The sequence below is a fragment of the Erythrolamprus reginae genome, chromosome 2 (genome assembly GCF_031021105.1).
Source record: "Erythrolamprus reginae isolate rEryReg1 chromosome 2, rEryReg1.hap1, whole genome shotgun sequence".
NCBI classification, from domain to species: Eukaryota; Metazoa; Chordata; class Lepidosauria; order Squamata; family Dipsadidae; genus Erythrolamprus; species Erythrolamprus reginae.
The window spans coordinates 339290355-339307262 of record NC_091951.1 but is presented as its reverse complement, the minus strand read 5'-3'; the positions used below and the strand labels follow the sequence as shown (position 1 = coordinate 339307262).

The following is a 16908-nucleotide window of genomic DNA, read 5'->3' as shown; positions in this document are numbered from 1 at the left end:
AAACACAGCAAAGGAGCTCAGGCAGGTAAAACATCAAATTGTGTCTCCCAGGGTGCTGCAGAAGAGACGCTGATTCGTACCCATCTGTCTTCTATCATGTCCGCCAACAGATCTGACAATTATCTTAATGCCCATATGCTTAATTGCGGGCTTCTCAATTCCCTCACTGCTATCCGAAATCCTGCAGGAATTTCAATTTGGCATCCAACTTCCCTTTTAGGGGATAGGATTCTCGGGCAAGCCACTCTCTCCCTGGGTTCTCCTCTGCTTTTGTAACGGCAGCTAAGCTTCTGACAAGGCAGCTAGTGAAGCATTGCAAAAAACTCCGATTTTTAGTGGTAGTGGTAGTAGCAGTACTAATGGTATCATCATCGCCATCCCATCCATCCCCTGGCTTTCCAGGAACCAGAAGCCCAGTCTCAGAGTAAATTCATCTTCTCTATTAGATCATTCCGGTTCCAAAGGAGGAGATGCTCTTGCCAATATCATGGCTTCAGATAATAGATCTATCAACATTTTATTAACCACACCACTAAGGCCATCATTGTAGGCATGAAGGTATCAGAGTAATGGTGCTGTTGGCATAATTGATGGAACTAGCTAAACGGAAACCCTTTTTTTTCATTTTCTGTTTTTGGTAGTGTTCAATGTGCCTGTTGAGTTAAACCAGTGAACAGGATTAAGAAAAGACGCATAAGGGCACTATGTTATTTTTTACACAATGCAAGCAGTACTCAAAATCAATAATAAGACAATTTACTCAAGGTTTAGCTATACTCAAGGTTTAGCTATTCAAAACACTGACTCCACAGAAGTGCTATTTATGTACCATTGCCACTATTATTGCTGTTGCCACTACAGCTATCACCAGTGGGTCTACAATGATTAGGTGTTGTACAAACATTAAACAACAAGAAAAAGCTCTGCTCGCAAGCCCTGAATAAGTAGACATATGCAGGATGAAGAGGGGAGGAGACAACTAGGAGAACTAAGCCAATCTGATAGGATGTAGAGTGTTGCTGTAACATGGGCATACCTAGGGAAGCCCATGATTGCTCTCGCAGCTGCATTCTGCACGATCTGAAGTTTCCGAACATTCTTGAAAGGTAGCCCCATGTAGAGCGTTACAGTAGTAGAACCTCAAGGTGATGAGGGCATGAGTGACTGAGCAGTGACTCCCAGTCCAGATATGGCCGCAACTGGTGCTCCAGGTGAACCTGGGCAAATGCCCCCCTTATGTGTGTCTTCAGATATGACCCCATGTGCCACCTGTGGTACACATGCCATAGGTTTGCCATCACAGTTCTAACCATTTCCAAAGTATGAGAAACATAATAGAGAACACCCACTTTTGATCCTTCTCTTATGACACTTGCAACAGGTGTTCTTTGTATTCTCAATTGATGTAGATCTTGTGATGCCAACAGCTTAAGCCATATAGACTATCTGAAAGCTAGCTCTTGAGTTAGTCTTAAAGAGTTTTAGAGAGATGCTGGACTTGCTTCCTAAATGCTGCACTTTGAAGGACCATTTTGGGATCACATTCAAGTACTTCACACTCTCATAATAATTTTTAAATGGTATTCTGAATTCACCAACTGAGGAAACAAATATATTTTTATATGCACACGTACAATGAGCAAAATTAAAAATATGGATAGATGATAAGGACAAAAGATGATGAATGGTACTTTATTTCAAGGTAATTTCCTGTTAAATCAAGCACGTAGGCTAAATAATATTTCCTGCCTGTATCAAATGACCATAATTTTAGAAAAAGATTACTGAAGAATTTGATAAAAGGGAGGTGGCAGTATTCATCACCCACAATGGGGTGAAACCAAGTCCATTGATGATATTCTGGGAGATCTCAGCAATTAAAAGTTATTGGGCAAATCCCAGTCTTGAAAATATGTCACCAGTTCTCTTTACTGCTCATTTATCTGAGAAAATTATTATTATTATTATTATTATTATTATTATTATTATTATTATTATTATTATTATTATTATTATTATTATTATTATTTATTAGACTTGTATGCCGCCCTTCTCCGAAGACTTGGGGCGGCTAACAGGATTTGTGAAATATTTGTGAACACAGGATTTTAGAATATTAACCTGATGTTTAATACAGGGGTGAAATGCTCCTGGTTCAGCTGTGCCTGCTGCGGGTCAGGTGTGCCACCATCTTTTCTTCTTATTTATGCCTCTCTGCGCATGTGTGAAAGCAAAATCGCGCTAGGGAATGCATGCACGAAATATCGCAATTTGCATGCAGTGCATCGGTGGAAAGATAAGAGGAGCCCACTCCTGATTTGGGTTCTTTTACCCTCTGCGCAGGCAAAAAGCATTCTGCACATGCATAGAGGGTAAAAGAACCCAAATGGTGGCATCTGGGGGGGTGGGCAAAGACTTGCACTGCCTTTGCTACAGGATCTCCGACCACCGGCAGCTACGCCCGAACCGGGAGCATTTCAATCCTGGTTTAATACCCATTTATTTCTTATGCTAGTTCTTCAAGAAAAAAGAAGTTCGGTTCTATCATATCTCAAGACCTAAAATGGTCACCTAACATCAAAAACATCATCAAAAAAGCACAACAAAGAATGTTCTTTCTGCGCCAGCTCAGGAAGCTCAAACTACCCAAGGAGCTGCTGATACAGTTCTACAGAGGAATCATTGAGTCTGTCATCTGCACCTCTATAATCGTCTGGTTTGGTGCTGCAACCCAACAAGACCGACACAGACTTCAGAGGATAATCAGAACTGCAGAAAAAACAATTGCTGCCAACCTGCCTTCCATTGAGGACCTGTATACTGCACGAGTCAAAAAGAGGGCGGGGAAAATATTTACTGACCCCTCACATCCTGGACACAAATTGTTTCAACTTCTACCCTTAAAACGTCGCAACAGAGCACTGCACAGCAAGACAACTAGACACAAGAACAGTTTTTTTCCGAACGCCATCACTCTACTAAACAAATAATTTCCTCAACACTGTCAGACTTTCTACTAAATCTGCACTTCTATTCTACTAGTTTTTCTCATCATTCCTATCACCCATTTCCTCCCGTGTTGACTGTATGACTGTAACTTGTTGCGTATATCCTAAGATTTTTATTAATATTGCTTCTTCATTGCTTATTTGACCCCTATGACAATCATTAAGTGTCGTACCCCATGATTCTTGACAAATTTATATTTTATTTTATGTACGCTGAGAGCATATGCACCAAGACAAATTCCTTGTGTGTCCAATCACACTTGGCCAATAAAAATCTATCTATCTATCTATCTATCTATCTATCTATCTATCTATCTATCTATCTATCTATCTATCTATCTATCTATCTATCTATCTATCTATATTATATAAAAGGGCAATTTAGTGTGACAAATAGAAACTCTGTCTAAGCCTTGTCATTCTGGTGGACAAATAAAACTGACCAGAGTTTTTTAATTTATTGGCAACTTTATGATGTGTGGACTTCAACTCCCGGAATTGTGTAAATAGAAGTCTACGTATCTTAAAGTTGCCAAGGTTGCGGGATATTGACTTAGACATGTAACATTCCAAACAATTATCTCTTTCAATTCGTGGGCAGAGATAATGTAAGAATTCCATCTAGTTCGGTCTTTCATTGGGACACAAACTGGGAGAGTGGGGGAGACTCGGCAAAGGATTTTTCAGTGGTGTAAAAACTTTCCAAAAGTTTTATAGGTATCTCACCTCAAACCTTAAATCTTCTAATAGGAAGTTTGGGTTTTGAGAGGATGGTTTTCAGTGATCCAGAAAGTTATTTAGATTCCAGAATTGAGAATAGGAGGCAAAGGATATTTGACACAGCTATTTTAATCTGATAACCTCCCAGATTTGATCTGTTTTGGGGAAAAAATGGGTGGCCACTTGATGGAGAAACAGAAAACTATAGTTTTTATTTATTTATTTATTTTGTCCAATACACAATGAGGGTTTTAGTGGGTATATATCTATATACACATAGTAAAATACATGATGAAGGTTATGGAGGAGATACTCATAGTAAAATATATCTAAGAAATAATAGAAAAGAAGGTATAGTAATAGAACGTATCAATGAAAGAATAGAAGAATTGATATAGGAATAGAAGAAAGGTATGGGAGATATAGGAGAGCAATAGGACAGGGGACGGAAGGCACTCTAGTGCACTTGTACTCGCCCCTTACTGACCTCTTAGGAATCTGGATAGGTCAACCACGGATAATCTAAGAGTAAAGTGTTGGGGGTTTGGGGATGACACTATGGAGTCCGGTAATGAGTTCCACGCTTCCAACTCGGTTACTGAAGTCATATTTTTTACAGTCAAGTTTGGAGCGGTTAATATTAAGTTTAAATCTGTTGTGTGCTCTTGTGTTGTTGTGGTTGAAGCTGAAGTAGTCACCGACAGGCAGGACATTGCAGCATATGATCTTGTGGGCAATACTTAGATCTTGTTTAAGGCATCTTAGTTCTAAACTTTCTAGGCCCAGGATTGAAAGTCTAGTCTCGTAGGGTATTCTGTTTCGAGAGGAGGAGTGAAGGGCTCTTCTGGTGAAGTAACTTTGGACATTTTCAAGGGTGTTAATGTCTGAGATGTGATATGGGTTCCAAACAGATGAGCTGTATTCGAGGATGGGTCTGGCAAGTTTTGTAAGCTCTCTTTCTATCCAGTAATCATTCAGGTATCTATGGGCTAAATCACTGTACAAACAGGACAAAGAATTCATCTATGAGCTGCTATATGCACCCCTCATCCTATACCTGTTCATTTACCTAAGGGTAGAACTGAATACTATTACTAATACTACTTATTTTGAATATTATTTCTATTCAGTACAGCATTAGCTATCCCAGATGATTCCATGTCATCTGCCAATTTGATAAGCATTCCTTCCACCTCTTCCTCCAAGTCATTAATGCAAATTTTCAAGAGTAGAAGATACCTCCTCTCCAAGGTGATGAACAACCATGAGCTTCTCAATATGTTTTTTTCCAGCCAGGTAGGCTGGTTCTTAATTGTCATGCTGTTCATACCATGGAATAAGAGACACCTTGGTGGGAGTTAGGCTTCTTCCACCTCCCTGAAGGTGGAAGAGAAGGTTGCTGTTGTTTTTCAAGAGATGGTAAGTACTGTATTTTGCAAAAAAAGAGAACAAAGCAAAACGAGAGAGAGAAATAGAGAAGAACTGAAGAACTCAGTTAAAAGTAATATGCAAAAGTAATATGGTTTACATGAATTCTGAATTCTAGAATAATATACTGCATGAGTCCAAAAAAAAATTATGGACCCCTCGCATCCTGGACATAAATTGTTTCAAATCCTTCCCTCAAAATATCGCTAAAGAGCATTGCACACCAAGTCAACTAGACACAAGAACAGTTTTTTGCCGAATGCCATCACTCTGCTAAACAAATCTCTCAACACTGTCAAACTATTCACTAAGGTTTACAAATCTAATAAATTAAATTAAATTAAAGGCTTTATTACTATTACTATTAGCCTTCTCATCATTCCTATCGCTCATCTTTTCTCACATATGACTATAACTTATTGCTTGTATCCTTATGGTTTACATTAATATCGATTGTTTCCTGACTGTTTAATTGTACCCTATGACAATAATTAAGTGCTGTACCTCATGATTCTTGACAAATGGCCATATATATATTATACTGAAAGCATATTTCAACTCCTACCCTCAAACGTCGCTACAGAGCACTGCACACCAAGACAACTAGACATAAGAACAGTTTTTTTCCGAACGCCATCACTCTACTAAACAATTCCCTCAACACTGTCAGACTTTCTACTAAATCTGCACTTCTATTCTACTAGTTTTTCTCATCATTCCTTTCACCCATTTCCTCCCATGTTGACTGTATGACTGTAACTTGTTGCTTATATCCTAAGATTTTTATTAATATTGCTTTTCCATTGCTTATTTGACCCCTATGACAATCATTAAGTGTTGTACCACATGATTCTTGACAAATGTATATTTTATTTTATACGCTGAGAGCATATGCACCAAGACAAATTCCTTTTGTGTCCTATCACACTTGGCCAATAAAAATTCTATTCTATTCTATTCTATTCTATATGTACAAAAGACCAATTCCTTAAGTCAACTCAAAGTATTTTTACTTCCTGTATACAGGCCTGCCTTTATTTACCGGGCTTATATGATGCTCCAAGATCTGAGCAGTTTACAATCCTCTACTATGTAAACAGAATTAGAACAGGTATGTGTATATACCTACAAATACACACATCAAACCAGGAAACATTAAAAAAGTAACCACCTTGTCTTTTGCCAAGAAACTGTGCTACTGAAATACACGTAGATGGCCTTGTTAGGAGAAGGTATCCCTAGGAGGTTTTTCTTCCTGGCTTAGTTGGGTAGAATTCTTGGGACAATAGTCCCCAGATATCTATACTGTATGAAGGGATAGAGAATTAGCAATATTCCTGTTGAGAAATCATTTTGCTGTTTTGCATATATTATTACTAATGGCAGGTCTACATCTTTAGTTTTATGTCCCATTCCTAACTAAAATCTTTGATATGATCCAAATCTTGTTTTTCTGTCCATGGAAGAACGTCAAAAAGAAAGATAATGGAGGGGAAAAAAATGAGTTTTCTTTTAAAAAATAAATGTTTTCTACCATTTGTGTTTCATCTAATGATGGCCATTAAGAGGTTGTGATGGCTATTTTTCCTGGATGAGTAATTATTTTAAATTATGCTTTTGGAATATTTGATTCCTGCTTTATAACACAATTATAAAGCGTTGATTATTATGTATATATTTTGATTGAAACTAAGGATCTGGGGATTTGTAGACCATTCAGAGACACTAGATTGGACTGACCCATTAGGCAAATAAATAAGTAGGTAGGTAGGTAGGTAGGTAGGTATATTAAATAAGTAAATAATCAACAAATGAGAGGAACAGTGAAAGCATATTAGTTACAGGACCACCTTCTGCCACATGAGCCCCAGCAACCAGTCAGGTCCACCAGATTTGGCCTTCTCCAGGTCCCGTTGACTAGACAATGTCGCTTGGCGGGGCCTAGGGGAAGAGCCTTCTCTGTAGGGGCGCTGGAATCAGCTCCTCCCCCAGAGATTCATACCACCCCCATACTCCTTGCCTTTCATAAAAATTTGAAGACGTCCCTGTGCCGACAGACCTGGGGACACTAATATTTACACCCCTGTCTACAAATGGATGTATGCTGAATGGAAAGTATATTGGTGGACTGAATATGACTGTTTTAGATTAAATTGGGGTTTTAGACTGTTTTAGTTTTATTGGATTTCAGAGCTGTATTTTTTCATATATTGTAAGCTGCCCCGAGTCCTCAGAGAGGAGTGGGATAAAAATCCAATAAATAAATAAATAAATAAATATTTACAAATAACAGAGAATCCTATCTGGACTTCAGCAAAGCCTTTGATACGGTCCCACATAAAGAGCTGATAGATAAATTACTGAAGATTGGACTTAATCCCTGGATAGTTCAGTGGATTTCAAGCTGGCTGAAGCGTAGACATCAGAGAGTTATTGTTAATGGTGAGTATTCTGAGCAGAGACAGGTTACAAGCGGTGTGCCACAAGGGTCTGTTCTAGGTCCTATTCTTTTTAACATGTTTGTGAGTGACATAGGGGAAGGTTTGGTAGGGAAGGTTTGCCTATTTGCCGATGACTCTAAAGTGTGCAATAGGGTTGATATTCCTGGAGGGGTCTGTAATATGGTAAATGATTTAGCTTTACTAGATAAATGGTCAAAGCAATGGAAACTGCAGTTTAATGTTTCCAAATGTAAAACAATGCACTTGGGGAAAAGGAATCCTCAATCTGAGTATTGCATTGGCAGTTCTGTGTTAGCAAAAACTTCAGAAGAGAAGGATTTAGGGGTAGTGATTTCTGACAGTCTCAAAATGGGTGAGCAGTGTGGTCGGGCAGTAGGAAAAGCAAGTAGGATGCTTGGCTGCATAGCTAGAGGTATAACAAGCAGGAAGAGGGAGATTGTAATCCCCTTATATAGAGTGCTGGTGAGACCACATTTGGAATACTGTGTTCAGTTCTGGAGACCTCACCTACAAAAAGATATTGACAAAATTGAATGGGTCCAAAGACGGGCTACAAGAATGGTGGAAGGTCTTAAGCATAAAACGTATCAGGAAAGACTCAATGAACTCAATCTGTATAGTCTGGAGGACAGAAGGAAAAGGGGGGACATGATCGAAACATTTAAATATGTTAAAGGGTTAAATAAGGTTCAGGAGGGAAGTGTTTTTAATAGGAAAGTGAACACAAGAACAAGGGAACACAATCTGAAGTTAGTTGGGGGAAAGATCAAAAGCAATGTGAGAAAATATTATTTTACTGAAAGAGTAGTAGATCCTTGGAACAAACTTCCAGCAGACGTGGTTGGTAAATCCACAGTAACTGAATTTAAACATGCCTGGGATAAACATATATCCATTGTAAGATAAAACACAGGAAATAGTATAAGGGCAGACTAGATGGGCCATGAGGTCTTTTTCTGCCGTCAGTCTTCTATGTTTCTATGTTAAAGAAGAGAAGACTCTCAGTAAGATTGTTTCATATGTCGATTTTTTCAACCATGTGATGAGCGAACATATCCACCGAATGAAAGAAGAGCTATTTACTCAGCTCCCGTTTCAAATAATAGACATGAATGTTTTGCCAAGTGTTGATTGCTCTACTTCTATGTAGTTTGAGAAGAGTTCAAAGGTCAGCCTGGCCATGATCAAGCTACTCTTTGCAAGCCTTGAAGACTTCCAGATGTGAAGAGCCCAATTTATTTCTGAAGAAATGGCAAATAATTATGGCGTGGCCAGATGATGTAAAGGAATCCATGCAATCCTGCTCCGGTACAATTTGTCTTTGTAGAAAATCAGCTTTACGCTGAGTCAGATCATCAGCCTGGGAATGATTTATTTGGCCTTCTGATAGGTTATCCTCGCACCTGCCGGCTGATATCTTTTCAACGCTAATGTCAGAAATGATGAAGATGACAAAATGAGAATGGATTTGGTCTAGCGGTTAAAGTGCTGAAACCAGAGAGCCTGTGACTTCCAGTCCTGCCTTAGGCATGAAAAGCCAGCTGGGTGACTTTGGGCCAGATACTCTCTGTCAACCTAGCCCATCTCACGGGGTTATTGTTGTCAGGAAAATAGGAGGAGGAAGGAGTATCCGGTATGTTAGCTGCCCTTTGTTACTTACAAAATAACAAAATACAAATACAAATACAAAATAACAAGGGCAAGAAAGAAATCTAACCACAAACAAATAAATACATGTGATTGGGATCATCTGCAGATCAAGGTAATGGTCTTCCCAGATTTTCTGATTGTGATTGTTTCCTGGAATTAATTGACTTATGTGCCTCATTTCAGAACATCTTTATCTAAATGTTATTTATAGTCTCTCTCTCCCCACTCCTTCCCAACCTCTCCATATAGTCTTGTGAGTTGAGCTGAACTTAATTAAGCAAATCTTCACCATCAACAATATCTTTTAACCCTGCTGTTCTGTTTGGGGCGAACGAAGTTTGATACCCTGTAAAAAAATTTCCTTGCATATCTGAAACTTGAAATTACACGACTTTGTCTCATTTGAGGGGTTCTTTCTAAGCGGGTTTTTTTGTGTGTGGGGGGGGTGTTGTTTAGTTTTTGCTGGGCGAAATGACTATACACTTGTGCTCTTTCCAGATCCTTTTGGCCCCAGACTAAAAAAATGTTGATTTTAGCTACTGTAAGTGCTTTTTTTGAGTACCTATTGCATTGGTATACTAATTTGAACATTCTTGATCACAAACAAATGAAAAATGAAATGAAAAAAATAATGTTTGTTTGTTTATTTTGCTCAGAAAAAGGCCTCCGCCCCCCCCCCCCGCTGTGTGCAATTATTTTCACTTTATATATAGATTAGGCTGCAAGTTCGAAATTACATCCTTGTTTTTAGCATAGATTTCTTGCATATGACTAATTGTTTTGTCCCTCTTCATATTCCACTTGCATAACAATCACAGGCTGCATCTGTATGTGTGTGATGGGGCCCTGAAACAGACCCTGTTCAAATCTATACTCAATGCACATTCAAGCAATCAATATATCACAGCAGTGGTACATTGATTTATTGATTGCATGGATGTTGTGATATGTGATCATATCTGATATGATATGTGATCATATGTGATGTGATATGTGATGATTTGATATGTGCAATGGCACATATTAGCTTGCTTCATGGCACAGTAGTCCAAAATGACTTTACAATACGCACCCTGTTGAAAAATGAGATGAAGTACACAGAAAAGTAAGTACATGCTACCCAGACAACTAATTTTATGAAAGAAATCCATTGTACTCAGTGTTGGGTTGCTACCAGGACCGGAGGGGAGGGAAGGGGGGGAAGCATCATTCCGGTAGCAAAAATGGAACTGCACAAGGAGCTCCAGCTGACTGGCATGCGCGTTTGTGCGTCAGAGTGAGATTTGTTTCCTGCGCATGCAACAAGGATGTGTGCAAGTGTGAGATTTCAGTAATTTTCACTGATTTTCACTGATTTTTTGGGTTCCACACATAGACGAAAGCAAAAAAAATCAGCAAAAATTTCAAAAATTTAATGCTCATGCACATCGCCATGCAACATTTGGCTTCCTGTGCATGTGCAGGAAGCAAATCTCACTTTGATGTGCCTGTGCGCGATGGGCTCACGGAGCTCCATGGGAAGCACACGGGTAGTAGCGGTAAGTGGAATCAGCCCCTGGTCAAAATGATTTTTTTCTTTTGATGTACATTAACTCAACTGCCTGCAAGATTCTTGGATGCTTTGCTGGGAGACGTCACAGCCTACTTACCTGTTGCAAAGAAGAAAATGTTAGTGAAAAGGACAGGTGGACTTCCTTTTACTTCCCCCTACTCTCTAACTCTCTCCAAGCTCTCGCTTGTTTATGCATTTCGTAACTTCAGCGTAACTGGAGACGAATTAGCAATGCAGTTTTGCCTGATCTAATGTCCAGCAAAGAACGAGTAAAGTTGGCAATTGGGAGTGTTTGTGTACATAAATAAAGCCATTGCTGGGATGGCAAGAGGAGGAAGGGAAAAAAAAAAACCAGACTGAAAAACTATTGGGGAGAGAATCTGACAGACAGAGGTTTGGCAAAATACAGGAAACCAAGTGCCCATTCTGGCTCATGGGCCTTGTAGTGAGAATATTGAGTTACAGCATTTAATCTGGCTCAGGAAGCTTCTGTTTCTTGGTCATTAAGATGCCACAAGAGTCCTTTTCTTCTTTGGTTACAAAGGACAACATGAAAACTACTCAGCTGTGAAGATCAATGCAGGTCAAACTAAACCAGGGATGAACTAAATGTTTCCTTAAATAGCTTATAAACAGTTACTTATACAGTGGTACGTCTACCTAAGAACGCCTCTACTTAAGAACTTTTCTAGATAAGAACCAGGTGTTCAAGATTTTTTTGCCTCTTCTTAAGAACCGTTTTCTACTTAAGAACCCGAGCCCAGAAAAAATTCCCAGGAAATTTGAGAGCGGCATGAAGGCCTGGTCAGTTTCCCTTTAATCCTGGTCATCTCGGGCTTTTCTGGGCTGCCAGAGGAGCCTTTCGGTGGCGCTTAAGTAGGCTTTGGCAGTCCAGAGCGAATGGAGCATTTTCCTTTCTCTGGGCGCTTGGAGAGGGAATAAACCTCTTTGCTGTGGTGACTCCCTTGCGCTGCCTCCCATACACCCGGCGCGAGGTTGTCTCCCGGAGCGTCGGGGCGCGAAAAGGCAAAAGAGGGCGCTTCACCCTGGCCAGATCAACTCGGCTTCAGGCAAACCAAGGAGTCACCACAGTGAAGGAAAGGCACCGGCTACAAAGCGAGTGAGCGAGAGGAGAGGGGAGCCCTTCAGCATGGGGAGGAAGAGGAAGCAGGTAGCAGCAGCAGCAGCTGCCTTTCGGTCAAAGGAGAGGGAGGTTCCCCCCTTTCGCCCGCCTGGGTTTCTCTCTCTGGCGCAGTGTATAGGAGTTTTGGATTTTTTTGATTCCCCATACCTCACCTTCTTCCTTCGGCAGCAACTGTCCTCCTCTTCTTCCTCCACCTCCTCCCACCCAAATTCCAAGCTTTTATTGCTTTCCTAATGGGTTTGCATGCATTATTTGCTTTTACATTGATTGCTATGGGGAAAAATACTTCTACTTACAAACCTGTTATACTTCTACTTAAGAAACTGTTCACGGAACAAATTAAGTTCTTAAGTAGAGGTACCACTGTATATCCCCCCTTACTCAAAAATAATTGTAGAATCTGGCTGAGAAGGTTTTAAAACTTTTGCACTCTTTCACTGTGGTACCGAGCCTTGCAAATCACTATTTGCTCCTAATGGCAGATCTTTTTATCTGCATATTGCAGGCACAATAGTGAGCAGATTTTGCTTGGGACTGCCAATAGATTAAAAAAACCAACAGCAATCTATGTGAGGTCAATCTGGATTATACTTTCAAGTAAGAAAAAAAAATACATACTCTCCCTATATGCAGTTTGAACTAGAATGGCTTTAGACAAGTAGCCTCAGTTAACTTCCTTTATAATGTGTCCCATCAGATTGTCTATAATAAAAGCAAGAAGAGATAAGAACTTAGATGCTGAAACTCATGGAGTGCACTGTCAATAAATAGCAGTCTAAATACCTGCAACTGAAGATCTCTAAGTAAATTTAAATAGGATTACAAGGTAAACGTATTTTTCTTTGCCAATTTCTAATGCACGGCCACGAAGCCTGAAACTAGTGGTATAATATGTGGCCTCTCTTTTGTTTTCAAACAAAGTACCAAAAATAAAATATTCTAATGAAAAGGAAGTTCAGCTGAAAATAAATAAGATTATGGTCAGAAAAGCTCTCAACATGAAGGTTCCAGAGGCTGTTGTTGCTGTGTGCAACACAGAATATGAAAGGAGTAAAAACGATGCTGCCCAGGGGCATTGAAGTGTTTAGGTATAGATGGGCACAACTAAGAGAAAGGACAACAATTCAGAAAATTGCACTATGGGCAAACTTGAAAGAATAGGGATGCTATATAAGGCAAAAAATGATTTACTATCAGAAGCATGATATCTCTCACCCGATAGATAGTAACTAATATCCATAGTCCTCTAGCACTCCGTGGACTGCATTGGTTGCCAATTGGTTTCTGGATATAAGTCATGGTTATGACCAATAAAGCCCTACATGACATCGGACCAGATTACCTCTGGGACCGCCTTCTGCTTCATGAATCCCAGCAACCGGTTAGGTCCCATAGAGTCAACCTTCTCCAGGTCCCATCAACTAGACAATGTCGTTTGGTGGGACCTGGGGAAGAGCCTTCTCTGTGGGGGCCCCGGCCCTCTGGAATCAGCTCCCCCCCCAAAGATTCACACTGCCCCCATCCTCCTTGCCTTCCGTAAAAGTTTAAAGACCTATCTGTGCCACCGGGCTGGGGGCCATTAGACCCTAGCCCCCTGACCAACAAGTGTAGTATGTCCTGCTGTGTGGATGGGAGTGAATGATTTTAAATATTATTAGAGTTTTTAAAGTTTCTTAGCGATATTAATTTGATTTTTTAGATATGTACATTGTATATTGTTTGATATGAAGCCAATTTTATTTGGCTTCAATATTTTTCTTGGCCTGGTGATCTTATTGAAGGTAGATTTCCCTTACACACAATATTCACATGTCTATGTCTCTGCGCTCTGGTGGTAGACTATATCTGTATAGGCAAGCACAAGAAGCTTATTCATATTAATTCTTAATATACATAGTTGATACATGAGATCGTTTTGCCCCAGTAAACAGAGAAGGAAAAGTTGATGTACAGTGATCCCTCGATCATCGCGAGGGTTCCGTTCCAGGACCCCTCGCGAAGATCGATTTTTCGCGAAGTAGCGGTGCGGAAGTAAAAACACCATCTGCGCGTGCGCAGATGGTGTTTTTGCTTCCACTGCCGGCCGCCCTTCGCCCGCCCACCCCGTTGCTCGTGCCTGGGGTGGCGCGTTGCTGGGGAAAGCGCGCGCGCTTGGGGACTCCCTAGGTCCGCTCCCCAGCTGGGGAGCGGACCTAGGGAGTCCCCAAGCGCGCGCGCTTTCCCCAGCAACGCGCGCGGGGTGGGGACTCCCTCCCCAGCTGGGGAGCGGACCTAGGGAGTCCCCAAGCGCGCGCGCATTCCGCAGCAACGCGCGCGGGGTGGGGACTCCCTCCCCAGCTGGGGAGCGGACCTAGGGAGTCCCCAAGCGCGCGCGCATTCCCCAGCAACGCGCGCGCGGTGGGGACTCCCTCCCCAGCTGGGGAGCGGACCTAGGGAGTCCCCAAGCGCGCGCGCATTCTGCAGCAACGCGCGCGGGGTGGGGACTCCCTCCCCAGCTGGGGAGCGGACCTAGGGAGTCCCCAAGCGCGCGCGCATTCCCCAGCAACGCGCGCGCGGTGGGGACTCCCTCCCCAGCTGGGGAGCGGACCTAGGGAGTCCCCAAGCGCGCGCGCATTCCCCAGCAACGCGCGCGGGGTGGGGACTCCCTCCCCAGCTGGGGAGCGGACCTAGGGAGTCCCCAAGCGCGCGCGCTTTCCCCAGCAACGCGCGCGCGCTGGGAAGCAGAGTTAGGGTGTCCCCAGGCTCGCGCGCACCGCCCGCCCGCCCACGCTGTTGCTGGCTCCGCTTCCCAGCTGGGAGGCGGAGGTGGGGTTTCCCGCGCGCGTGCCGCCCGCCCGCCCACGCCGTTGCTCGTGCCGATGCTGTCTTACCAGGGCAAGAGGGGGAAGACCCAGGGAAGCCTCTGCCCGGCGGGGAAACTCCACCATCTACGCATGCGTGGAAGGGCACGCATGCGCAGATGGTGGAGTTTACTTCCGGGTTGAAAACTCGCGATATGGCGTTTCGCGAAACTCGAGATCGCGAAACTCGAGGGATCACTGTATTCTCAGTTTAATTATACACAGAAAGCTGTTTTTAGGTGTCTCTGAATTGTAATCGCCTTGTGAAATGTCAATTATACCTAACAATCTCAAAGAGCTAAATTTAAGTTTTGGTGACTCTGCCTGCTATCTGTTATATCAAAACAAAGAAACTTATTTGCTCTAAAGTGAAAAAAAAAATATTTAGTCCCAAAAGTGCATCTTTAAAAGTGGTAGGAAATACTCATCCAAATGTTAACTTTTATTACACCCAGATGGGTACTCTGAAGTTTGTGAATTGTGGGCAGCAGATAAAAGCTGTAAAAAATTAAAACAATGGAAGGTTTCTTATGAAGTTATGAGAAGTGTATTCGGCTGTTGCTTAAAGTTAACTCTTTCTTGCTACGGGAACTTCAAAAATATTCTTATTTTTGCAATGTACAGTGGTACCTCTACCTACAAACTTATGAACTTTTCTAGATAACAGCCTATTTTCCAAGTTCTGGTAGGCCCAGTAGGCTCATGTTTCACCCTCCCCAGATTCTAAAGGCTTTCCTGGGGCCAGTGAATGGTAAAAACGTCCTCCCCATCGCCCCAGAGGCTCTCTGGAAGCAAAAAACACCCTCCCAGAGCCTCTGTGCAAGCCAAAATCAGCTGGCCGGCACACACATGCATGTTGGAGCTGAGCTAGGGCAATGGCTTGTGTGCCAACAGAAATGGCTCCGCAGGCCACCTGTGGCACCATAGGTTTGCCATCACTGCCTTAGGGTTACCTGAATAGTTCAAATGGATGTAGGAGTCTTCTTGGAACTGGTGAAAGGACTGTGATAAAACCCAGTTGCCTTTTGAACAAGCCCCAATAGGACAATCATGACCTGGATGATTGATAATCTCCATAGACATTAAGCTCCATTAAATTTAATGGGGTTTAATTCAAAATAAACACCCATAGTTTTGCAGCTTGAGGCTTATAACATCAACCAGCCATTATGACTTACTTCTGAATGGAACTGCAGAAATCCAGAATCCAGAATGGATCTCTGGAAGTTTTAATCCATTGGCTGTCAATGTTTATTTTAAGTTTCAGTCTCTTCAATGCATTCAAGGATGGTAAGGGAGAACAGAAATAGATACAAGGAAATTGGAGGGGAAAACTAAACTGTAAAATACTTTTAAGAAGCAGCTAAGTTTACTTAACCAACCCTCTGTAGCATCTTTTCCAAGATTCCAAAATTATGTTTCTTTTTTTTAAAAAAATAATTTTTATTGAAGTACAGTGGAACCCCGACATAAGAGCTGCTCTACTTAAGAGCAACTCGAGATAAGAGCTGGGAGGGGAGAGATATTTTTGTTCTACTTACAAGCCCAAATTCGAGATACAAGCGCCAAGGAGCTGTCTCCTGAAGCCAAACGCTAACTTCCGCGTTCGGCTTCAGGAGACAGCTGCGAAGCGGCGCGCGTGTTTTAAAAGGTTGCAGCCGGCCTGGGGGGCTCGGGGGGGTGCTTGCAGCTTTCTTTCTTGCTCTTTTTCTTTCTCTCTTTTACCTTCCCTTCCTCTATTTCTTCTTTTCTTTCTCCTTCCCACCTTCTTCCCTCCCTCCCTCCCTTCATTCATTCCTCTCTTACTCTCCCCTTTCATAAGTTTCCTTGCTTCCTTCCTCTGTTCCTGTCCCTTCCCCCTTTCTTTCTTTCTTTCTTTCTTTCTTTCTTTCTTTCTTTCTTTCTTTCTTGCTTGCTTTCTTTCTTGCTCTTTTTCTTTCTCTCTTTTACCTTCCCTTCCTCTATTTCTTCTTTTCTTTCTCCTTCCCACCTTCTTCCCTCCCTCCCTCCCTTCACTCATTCCTCTCTTACTCTCCCCTTTCATAAGTTTCCTTGCTTCCTTCCTCTGTTCCTGTCCCTTCCCTCTTTTCTTCCTTCCTTCCCA

General features: G+C 41.9%; 1 protein-coding gene across 22 annotated transcripts in view; it reads right to left on the bottom strand.

Moving 5' to 3' along the window:
- TCF4 (transcription factor 4) overlaps nt 1–16908 on the bottom strand; it is a 557076-nt gene that overhangs the window by 12268 nt on the left and 527900 nt on the right. The gene's annotated exons all lie outside the window — the stretch shown is intronic.